Source organism: Canis lupus, chromosome 1, assembly GCF_048164855.1.
Source record: "Canis lupus baileyi chromosome 1, mCanLup2.hap1, whole genome shotgun sequence".
Taxonomy (NCBI): domain Eukaryota; kingdom Metazoa; phylum Chordata; class Mammalia; order Carnivora; family Canidae; genus Canis; species Canis lupus.
Window position 1 is genome coordinate 99,030,177 of NC_132838.1, and position 11,244 is coordinate 99,041,420.

At 45.8% G+C, this 11,244-nt stretch overlaps 1 protein-coding gene and 1 non-coding gene across 3 annotated transcripts in view; both read right to left on the bottom strand.

Moving 5' to 3' along the window:
• The window catches only part of PTPDC1 (protein tyrosine phosphatase domain containing 1), a 59,596-nt gene extending 53,698 nt beyond the window's left edge, over positions 1–5,898 (bottom strand). For both annotated transcript variants that reach the window (XM_072842055.1, XM_072842051.1), the window contains exon 1: positions 5,787–5,898. The gene's annotated coding sequence lies outside the window, so the exon portion shown is untranslated. The remainder of the gene's footprint in view (positions 1–5,786) is intronic.
• Positions 5,899–10,521: 4,623 nt separating this feature from the next.
• LOC140608915 (U6 spliceosomal RNA) lies at positions 10,522–10,625 on the bottom strand. Its single transcript, XR_012010917.1, has one exon. It is a non-coding gene; the product is annotated as a U6 spliceosomal RNA (small nuclear RNA).
• Positions 10,626–11,244: the final 619 nt, after the last annotated feature.

Here is an 11,244-nt window from a genome sequence, read left to right on the forward strand (position 1 = left end):
TTTAGGTATTTATTTTCATGCTACATATTACAATATATTCCTACAACTGTTCTTAATGTCTGTTATAAATTTAATTTGTGGCCTGAGTCTTTTATATATAATTTCTCACTGTGGATGAAGACAAAACTATCATATATTTCAAAACAGCCATAGTTTAATAGTCAAATATATTTACACATCAATGATAACACAACAAAATTCCTAGAAAGTCTGAGGTACTATACAAAAGGCTTAGTGGAATTTAAAAACTGGGGCCACTTTCTTTGGAATACAAAAATTTTAAACTGAGCAGCCTGGGTGGCTCAGCGGTTTAGCGCCACCTTCAGCCCAGGGCCTGGTCCTGGAGACCTGGGATTGAGTCCCACATCAGGCTCCCCACTTAGAGCCTTCTTCTCCTTCTGCCTGTGTCTCTGCCTGTGTGTGTGTGTGTGTGTGTGTGTGTGTGTCTCATGAATAAATAAATAAAATGCTTAAAAATTTTTTTTTAAACTCAAATATTTATTACTCAACGCTAAATACATTTTTAGTCAGCTACCTCCGCTTTCCCTACAATTCTGAGAAAAAACTTCAGCCTGTGATTTTACTTTCTGGTACTAACCCCAAATCCTCCCGAGTCTACTATCCATGCTTTGCCTCCAGGAAATTAAGTAAAAGATAAAAATTCTAAGGACTGGCTGACAAGGTTTGAAGAGAACCCACAGTATTACCGATGGGCAACTGCTTGGGTAACCTTCCTTCAGAGGCTCTCGGACACAGCCCTTGCAGTGCGGGTGGAAGCCACAATTGGGAAGGAAAGCAACAGAGAACTGGAGTTTGTTCTTGGACTGGTGACTTGGGTTTCTAAATTTATCCTGTAATTTAATAAATGGATTTTTCTGGTCCCTATTCTAGCAATAAAACACCCATTTAAAAAGAATCAGAATCACCTGAGCAAAAAGTATATTTATTTATCATATAACTAGAAAAAAATAGAAGCTATAAAATAGAATGCAGAGTACAATCTTTTATAAAAGAAATATATAAATAAAATATGTATTTAGACAAAAGATTAGAAGAATATATATCAAAATATTAACAGGGTGTGTTTTATTTTCTGATTATCAATACTTTCTAAATTTGACACTAAGTACTTATTACCTTTAAGGGAAAATATGTAATTAAAAAAAAAAAACCCTATATGCTATATGCAAACTTCTTATAAAAAAGTACCAGGATGAGAATAAAATAAAAACACCATCACGACACCAAACTACTGAGCAATTTAATTCCTAAAAGACAATTAAAAAAATTTTTTTTTAATTTAGTATAGTAAAAAGGAGAAAATATAAAATCTCTGATATTTTTCCACGTAGAGTTGATTTAGTCTTTATAAACTATAAAGGTAATGCATCAGGATTGACTGTGGAAAGGCACGATTCTAAATAAGAACATGTTTCTGTGAGGAGCTAAGATCACATGGCCCTTTTTTTTTTTTAATATATATATTTTTTAAATTCATGAGACAGAGAGAGACAGAGAGAGAGAGAGAGAGAGAGGCAGAGACACAGGCAGAGGGACAGAGGGAGAAGCAGGCCCCATGCAGGGAGCCTGATGTTGTTTTCCATCCCGGGACTCCATGATCACGCCCTGGGCTGAAGGCAGGCATTAAACCACCGAGCCACCCAGGGATCCCCATGTGGCCCTTCTTATACAAGAATTTACCACTGATCCATCAAAACAGATCCATTTAAAGCATTACAATGCCTGGCACATAGTAAGGGCTCAAAAATTATTGATGAGGGCAGCCCAGGTGGCTCAGTGGTTTAGCACCGCCTTCAGCCCAGGGTGTGATCCTAGAGTCCTGGGTTCAAGTCCCACGTCGGGCTCCCTGCATGGAGCCTGCTTCTCCCTCTTCCTGTGTCTCTGCCTCTCTCTGTGTGTCTCTCATGAATAAATAAAATCTTAAAAAAAATTATTGATGAAATAAAGTCCTGAGTTTATATATAGGGCCAGACATCTTTTCTCTTGAAGGGTTGAAAAGCACAAACTATGAGATCAACCATGCAGAAAAGATGGTGCTGCTTGGACTGCAGTGAATAGAAATGGCTGCAAGACCAAGGTATTAGTGATCACTAATCAAGTTAGTGATTTTGTTTCCTCAAGGAACTAGCAGTGGGCTTTCTCCCAGCCAAGCTCCACCTGCAGTGGCCACCTTCTATGCTAAAATCAAGACAGTATCCAGACAGGAAGGTTTGACCAGAGAGAGATTGTGTTCACACTCACACAGAAGGAAAGAGGAGCAGGAGTGCTCTTTCTTAGCTGCTACAATGAGGCTAGGCAATGGCCCTGTGGTGAGACCTGCCATTCAAAAGGTTTTGGACTAAAATAATAAGATTTACCACCCAAGGGGCACCTGGGTGGCTCAGTAGTGGAGAATCTGCCTTTGGCTACGGTCGTGATCCCAGGGTTCTGAGCTCACCTGCAGGGAGCCTGCTTCTCCCTCTGCCTCTATCTCTGCCCCTCTCTCTGGGTCTCTCGTGAATAAATAAACTTAAAAAACAGATTTACCACCCAAGAGGACAAATGTTAGGTTGTAAACCATGACAAAAAAGTCATGTCCAAATACTTACCTAGATATAGCCCAGAAAATGTGACTAATAACAAACTGAGAAAATAATAAGCAGAAACCCTATTATTTTTTCATGCAAGTGTAAGTAGTTGGGAAATTTCAAATTCTCATCATTGCAAACTAGTTATTTGCAAAATTTTCCTTAAAAATCCAATTTGTTTAATTTGCTGTGATTGGATTGATCACTGTTTGGTCAACCAGAAACATAAAAATGGGTAACTTATACATTATGTCTAAGGTTCCTGGGCTAGTTGCTCCCTGACACCTATTTTTTTTAAAAAGATTTTATTTATTTATTCATGAGAGACACAGAGAAAGAGGCAGAGACATAAGCAGAGCGAGAAGCAGGCTCTTCTCAGGGAGCCGGATGCAGGACTTGATCCCAGGACCCCAGGATCACGACCTGAGCCAAAGGCAGATGCCCAACCGCTGAGCCACACAGGCATCCCTCAGACACTTGTTTAATGGTCAGTCCATACTCATTGTTTGTGTTAAAATTCTCATGAGCTTAAGGATCAATAAATTAGAGACCATGGAGAGGCACCTGGGTGGTTCGGTCGGTTAAGCGTCTCTTGGTTTTGTCTCAGGTGGTGATCATCGGGTTGTGGTCTCAGGTTTGTGAGACAGAACTGGGAGTGGGACTCTGTGCTCAGTGAGGAGTCTGCCCCTCCTCCTGCTCACATGCTCTCTCTCTGAAATAAATCTTTTAAAAAATAATTTCAGAGATCACAGAGACAGATTTTTGGGGCCACAATTTTCTACCAAACTAGGTTGTCCATTCTAATCGCCATTAAAGGGAATGATTTCCAAGAAAAAAAAAAAATGATTACAACCTCTTAAAAATTAAGCCAAAGAACTATGGAAGCCTTGACATTTTTATGGAACCAACATAAGTTACATCTCTTAGATCAACTGTAAAAGGTATTTCAGGCCTGTGAAATCTTTAACTGTGTTCTTTTATTTTCCTGAAGTTTCCTTTTTCTGACACAATATACTTTTCATAAGGTTAAATGAGACTTAAGAGTTTAAGAGAATGTTCCAACCACTATTTTTTATAAACTCAGAAACACATTTCTTCATCATGTTAACATTCAGAGACTTTATAGTTTCATTGTTCAAGCATTTATCATAATCTGTAATTATCTTGTTTTATTTGCTGATTGCTTTTTTTTTCCTATATAATTTCTGTAAGATCAGGGATGCTGTCTGCCTTTCTCACTGGTATATCCCCTTCACCTAACATAAAGCCTGATACTAAAAACCATTCACAAATACTAAGTTAACAAATGGATGATTTTAGTCACAGAAAGGAAAGCATGATTAGGAGCTAAATAGTCCACGCTCTCCGAGTTCTCAAAAAATTTAAAAGGTGGCTCATTCTTATTTTTATGGATTTTTTAATGCCTTGCACAGAGTAGATTCTCAAAAGTAAACTGCATCCTTTTTGGAAATGAAAATGACCCTGAATATTATAGCAGGATTGGAGCTCACAAATCTGCTCTAAAAACAGTGAAGGAAAAAAAAAAAAAACAGTGAAGGAGAAAGAGAACAGTAGAAAAACAGCTGTGCTTAGTACTCTACCAAGGCCTTCTATCCACTGTCTCAGATAAAACCCTCTGGAGGCACCATCGCTGTCTTCAACATGAGCAAAGTGACAATCAGCCAGAAAGTCCGTGGCCCAAGGTCAAGAAAGTGTTGGAATTGGGATGAGAACACCAGTTCTTCCTTAAACCAAAACCCACATTATTTCCTCTCCCCAATGCTGCCTTCACAGGAACCACAAAAAAATATGTATTTTTTTCAGTAACAACACATTAAGTGCATTAAATGATACAGTTAACATTTGCAAAAAAAAATGTTTTGATTATTCGACTTACATACGTTTTGGGAAAGGAAATACACGAATAAACTAAATAATTACATGTATCTCTTGGTGAGGCTGCAGTGATGGGAGAAAGAACAGATAAAGTCACCAGAAAAGAAACATCCCAATGTGTACACTTTCACACCCGCTATACTGCTTAAAGCTAGAGAAAATCTTCAGATTCTAAGGCATTTTTAGTTTGCAAAAAGGTTGAGATGTGCTTTTAAGAGAACTGTGATTTCAGGTTTGTCCTCAGGATAATTTCCAGATTTCCGAGTGGAATTTTGACGCGCAAGCCCCATCCCTGTCGGAAGCCTCTCCTAACTGCTGTGACCCCGAAAAGTGTAAGATCCACACCCACACCGGGGAGACCGTTCATTACAGCAGAGGCACAGGCGGGCCGTGCACGTAACCGCCCCGGCTGGCAGGTTGAGGTGGACGGAGTCCTGGACCCCGTCCGCGGCGCGCTGCGGTCTAATATTAACTCTAAAGGAACTGCCTTGGGCCCGGAGTTCCCGAGGCTCGGAGAAGCGTGGAAGGGAGCGCTCCCCAGACGGGACGGGACGGGAGGGGAGGACGACAGGGCAAAGCCAACCTGTGAGCACTTTCCCAGCAGGTGCGCCCATTCAGGAGCTCCGCAGGGCCAGCAGCGGCGTCCCTGCCAGACCTGGGGAGGGGTGCAGCACCGGAGGACCGGCAGCTGAGGGACCCCCGCACCTGGGAGGACCCACACCTGGGACGGACCTGCAGCCGGGTCCCTGCATCTGGAGGGACCCACACACCTGAGGGCTCTCGCACCTGAGGATCAGCAGCTGGAGACCCCCCCCCCCCCCACACACCAGAGCTGGAGGGACACGCACCTGGGGCCCCTGCACCTGGAGGGATCCACACACCTGAGGGCTCTCGCACCTGGAGATCCCCAGAGCTGGAGGGACCCGAAGCTGGGGCCTCTGCACCTGGAGGGACACGCACATGGGGCCCCTGCACCTGGAGGGATCCACACCTGCGGTCTCTTGCACCAGGAGGGACGCGCACCCGAGGGCCTCCGCACTAGGGGCGGGCAAGCGGGCGGCGGGGTAGCGCGCAGGGGGCTCCGGCTCAGGTTTCCACCCCAGCCTCAGCTTCCCCGGCGCAGACAGCGGAACGACCCCCGCCCGGCCTCCCACGCGCTTCCCCCCGCCCCCGCGGCCGCCGCACCGGGATGCGGCTTGGACCGCACGGCGCCGACCCCCGCCTGTCCGGAGACCTGCCAGGCCCGACTGGCCCCCGCGCCGCCGCGCCCCGCCGCGCCCCGCCGCGCCCCGCCGCACTCACCGCGCTCGCCGAGGTCGCTCCCGCAGCCGCACGCCCCGCCGCGCCCCTCGCGCGCACCGCAACAGCCTGCGCCTGCCAGGGCCGCCGGGTCGCCGGCTGAGGCCGCTCCAGGGCCGCGCCGCCGCCCCGCCCCCCGCGCCGCGCGCCAATCACCGCCGCGCACTGCCGCACGTGATGCGCGCCAGCCAATGGCGGCCCGAGGCGGCCCGGGAGGCGGCGGGCGGCGGGCGGCGGGGCGGTGGGGGCTCGGCCGGGGGCTCCCGGGTCCCGCCGTCCCCGCGCGCAGGCGGTCCCGCCCCGACGCCCGCGCTCCCCCTGGCCCCGGCGTGGCTCCCGCACCTGCTGCCCGGCGCGCGGACCTGGTCAGAGCCCGAACCCCGGGGCCCGCGCCGATGCCCGAGGCTGCCCTCTCCCTCCTGGGGGGCGGGGTCAGCTGGGGACGCGGGGACCCGGCCTGCAGTCCCTCCCACCCTTACGGACCTAGCACGTCCCGGGCCGGGAGATACCCGGTTGAGCTCTCCCTCCAGGAAGGAGGGGGACGGTGCCCGCGGTGTGCGGAGCTACCTACACGCTCTGCCTGACCCTGAGCCAGGGCTTCACAGGCATCCCCTTGCCGAGTTCTCAGCAACCCCACGGTGCACAGAAAGGCGGGCACGTGCAGGGTGCTTAGGGCTTGGAGATCCAGCAAGCGATGGGGGACCGGCTGCTAGGCACTGTCGCCAGCGCTTGGGCCAAGGAATGTAACTGTGCTAAGTCAACGGGGGCCGCCCTGACCTACAGATGACGCGAATTAGCGAGATGACGAGGCGCCTGGTGGCTCGGTGGGCCTGCTCTGGTCATAATCCCTGGTCCTGGGAACCAGCCCTGCATGGGGCTTCCTGCTCCCCCCACCCTGGGGAGCCTGCTTCTCCCTCTGCCTAGGCCTCTCCCCCTGCTCGTGCTTTCTCGCTTGCTCTCCCAAATAAATAAATAAAATCTTAAAAAAAAAGGGGGGGGGGTGGAGGAAATAACAAGACAAGGCTACTCTTCTGTAGCTCAGGAAGCAGGCCTCATAATAAACCAATGTAAGAATATTGTCATGTCGAGACAATGCAAAAGAACATGTTAAATAAATAGTGGAGTCCGAAAGTGAGGTGAAAAAGGTTGAACTTGCTATTCCTCAGCACTGTCCAAGGGAGAAGAGTACCCCTACTAGGGTTTATTAATAAGCACCAGGACTGGTTTAAATGGCTCTCCAATGCTTGTTGCTGCACCAAGCATCCGCCATTACTGAGGAAAATTAGACACTGCTCTGCCTGTAGGGAGCCCCTACAGGTCTGTGGGGAGAAAAGAGCACAGGAGAGGGTAACCCTGGATGGTGTGGAAACACATTCACCCTGGAGGGGAGGCAAGGAAGAAGGAGGGGGGTTGTCAGGACCCCAAGAAGTGATAACAGAATGGGGGTCTTGAAAACAAACTGGAGAAGACAAGCTAAGTATAGCGCTTTCTAGTCAAAATATTGATAAGGGAAGAAAAATTGATCAGAGGCTTAGTTATCAACTAAATGTATTCCCATGAGTCCGAATCCTTCTTTCCTAGTGGATAAAGTTGTGGATTTTAGTGTAGATGCATTTTCTAACGCTGAGAGTCAATTAGAACTGACGTGCTAACACGTACTTTCTCTCCTTTTGCTGCTACCCTGGGGTACAAGTATCATTGTGAGAAGCCTATCACATACGGAATACCTTTCAAACTAATGTGGATGGAAATGTCAGTTCTCATCTGTCTAGTGACTGCTCTGTTTACCTAAAAATGACTTAGGTGATCCATCAGGGAAGCTTCTTAATTATTCCTGCTACAGGAAACCCTGCCTAGACAAATTGGTATTAACTTTGGAACAAGGGAGCCCTATGATGGGCTCATGATAAAGAGCAATAATGTTGAGATAAGAGGACACCGTGGGTGGTATGGAAGGAAAACACAGCTTTGCTCTTAAGTTAGAGCCACTTGCAAGGAAAATCTTTAACTTATTTTTGATATGTGATACTATGTTGCTGGTGACACCTTCTAAGTAATGTTTTTTCTTAGGGCATAAAAAAGTTGCAAATTAGATTACATTAAGATGATAGGGTTTTTCTTTTTTTAGCATTTCCATTTATTTTAATTCCTACCTATTTTTTCTTTCCACTCAAATCTCTAAAAACTAATGATTGATTGGACTAATTCAGTAGCCTGGCCAATGAGTTACAGCATTAATGAGAAAATTCTGATACAAATAAGAATCTTTAAGTCATATTTTCAACCTTCCACATTCTTTGCTTAATATTAAAATGGTTTACTTGATGGCATCATTTCCAGTTATGTTCTTCTCAAGTATATAGTCTACTCACTGCTTCCATCCAGTGCAGTGAAGATAAATGGATAATCACTCCTGAACAGGCTGTGGGCTTGTATTGAAGCATGTGGCCTGTTAGCCTAGCTCCAATGTCCTCTTTCAGGCAGAGTGAGTTGTCCGGCATAGCAGTCATCCCAGTTGTGATTTTGTTTCCTTATCACCGTTGCAACTGTGTTTGAAATAGCCATAATGCAATTTTCTCCATTTAATATGAGCTATTCTTAGCAGTGCAAAAGCTCTGACTGCAATTTCTTTCATTTTATTTCTTAATATAAGACGGGATTCATGTTTAACCATATCCATAGACCACTTAATGAATGAAATGGGGAATGCTTACAGACTGTGTGGTAATGAGAGATCCAAACACCAAGTGCTCCAGAGGCTTTGAGTTTCTCACATATGCCACTGTGGAGGACGTGGATGCAGCCATGAATGTAAGGCCACACAAGGTGGATGAAAGAGTTGTGGAACTGAAGAAGGCTGTCTCAAGAGAAGATTCTCAAAGACCTGGTGCCCACTTAACTGTGAAAAAGATTTTTGTTGGTGGCATTAAAGAAGACACTGAACAACATCATCTAAGAGATTATTTTGAACACTATGGGAAAATTGAAGTGATTGAGATCATGACTGACCGAGGCAGTGGCAATAAGAGAAGTTTTGCTTTTGTAACATTTGATGCCCATGACTCTGTAGACAAGATTGTCATTCAAAAATACCATACTGTGAATGGCCACAACTGTGAAGTGAGGAAAGCCCTATTGAAGCAAGAGATGGCTAGTGCTTCATCCAGCCAAAGAGGCCAAAGTTGTTCTGGAAACTTTGGTGGTGGTTGTGGAGGTGGTTTTGGTGGGAATGAAAACTTTGGTTGTGGAGGGAACCTCAGTGGTCAAAGGTGGCTTCGGTGGCAGTTGAGATGGTGGTGGATACAGTGGCAGTGGGGATGGCTGTAACGGATTTGGTAATGATGGTGGTTATAGAGGAGGTGGCCCTGGTTACTCTGGAGGAAGCAGAGGCTATGGGAGTGGTGGACAGGGTTATGGAAACCAGGGCAGTGGCTATGGTGGGAGTGGCAGCTATGACAGCTATAACAACGGAGGAGGTGGAGGCGGCTATGGCGGTGCTAGTGGAAGCAACTTTGGAGGTGGCAGAAGCTACAACAATTTTGGCAATTACAACAATCAATCCTCAAATTTTGGAGCCATGAAAGGAGGAAATTTTGGAGGCAGAAGCTCTGGCTCCTATGGTGGTGGAGGCCAATATTTTGCCAAACCACAAAACCAAGGTGGCTATGGCAGTTCCAGCAGCAGCAGCAGCAGCTATGGCAGTGGCAGAAGATTTTATTTATTTATTCATGAGACACACACACACACACACACACACACACACACAGACAGAGAGGCAGAGACACAAGCAGGCTCCATGCAGGGAATCTGACGTGGGACTCAATCCCGGGTCTCCAGGATCAGGCCCTGGGCTGAAGGCAGTGCTAAACTGCTGAGCCACCGGCACTGTGGCAGAAGGTTTTAATTTCTGCCAGGAAACAAAGCTTAGCAGGAGAGGAGAGCCAGAGAAGTGACAGGGAAGGTACAGGTTACAATGGATTTGTGAACTCAGCCAAGCACAGTGGTGGCAGGGCCTAGCTGCTACAAAGAAGACATATTTTAGACAATACTCATGTATGGGCAAAAACCTTGAGGACTGTATTTGTGACTAATTGTATAACAGGTTATTTTAGTTTCTATTTTGTGGAAAGTGTAAAGCATTCCAACAAAGCGTTTTAATGTCGATTTTTTTTTGTTGCACCCATGCTGTTGATGGCTAAATGTAATAGTCTGATCATGACACTGAATAAATGTGTTTTTAAAAAAAAACAACAACAAACCAGCACACACTGTGCAGCTGAAGACAACACATATTTATGATCTCATGGTTTTCGCAGCCAGGCTGTAACTGAGGTGTTAGACAGGGTGGCAGCCTCATCAAAAACTTGATGAGGAACAACCTGCTTCCAAGCTCCTCCACTGAGTTACTGGCTGCATTGGCCTCAGTGCAGCTGCAGGAAATTCACTTTCTTTGCTGAGGTCAGCAGTGTGCTGTTCGCAGCTCTGAAGCTGCCCTCAGTTCTCACGACGTGGTCCTTCCTACACTGTCTCACCACACAGCAGCTTCTTGAAGCCAACAAAGGACAAAGATTCATCATTTTAAAAATTATTTTTACTATCCAAGGCCTACCTTTATTTTTTTTACTTTAAAAAAAATGGAGTTGCTTCACAATGTTACATCAGTTTCAGGTGTACAACACAGTGGTTCGACAGCCCTGTCCATTATGCCACGTTTACCACAGGTGTAGCTTAAAAAAAAAAAAACAGGGCACACATCATGAATATGCATGTCACCCTTGAGAGGGAACCATGTTGATCTCTGTGTCCTTCCAGTTTGTGGGTATGTGCTGCCAAATCGAGCACAGAATCATTATCATTTCAGTGGAAGCATAATATTCCATTGTGTGAATGTGACATAATTTAACTCTCCTCTAGAGGTATTAGGTTAAAATTTTTCTTAATTATAAACAAAGCTACAACTCACTTTGTGAGCTCCTGTTCTTTCCTTAGTGTAATGCCTAGAAGTGGAACTGCCGGGCCAAACAATACACACTTAAAATATTTTTACAGCTAGGGGCACCTGGCTGGCCCAGTCATTGGAGCACCCGACTCTTGACCTCCATGTTGTAAATTTGAGCCCCACATAGCGTGTGCAGATTACTTAAAAATAAAATCTTAAAAAAAAATAAGAAAAGCTTCTTTATATTTAGAAAACAGCCATCCAGAAAATTAATCCCATTACACTTCTACAAAGAATGTGTGAGAGTGTGGATTGGTGCACATACTTGCCAACACTGGCATCATGCATGAATTTAAGCTCTGCCAATGTAATGGTAAAAAATTATATCTCATTGTTTTCATTTGTATTTTTTTTAAAGATTTTATGTATTTATTCATGAGAGACACACAGAGAGAGGCAGAGACATAGGCAGAGGGAGAAGCAGGCTCCATGCAGGAAGCCTGATACGGGACTCTATCCCAG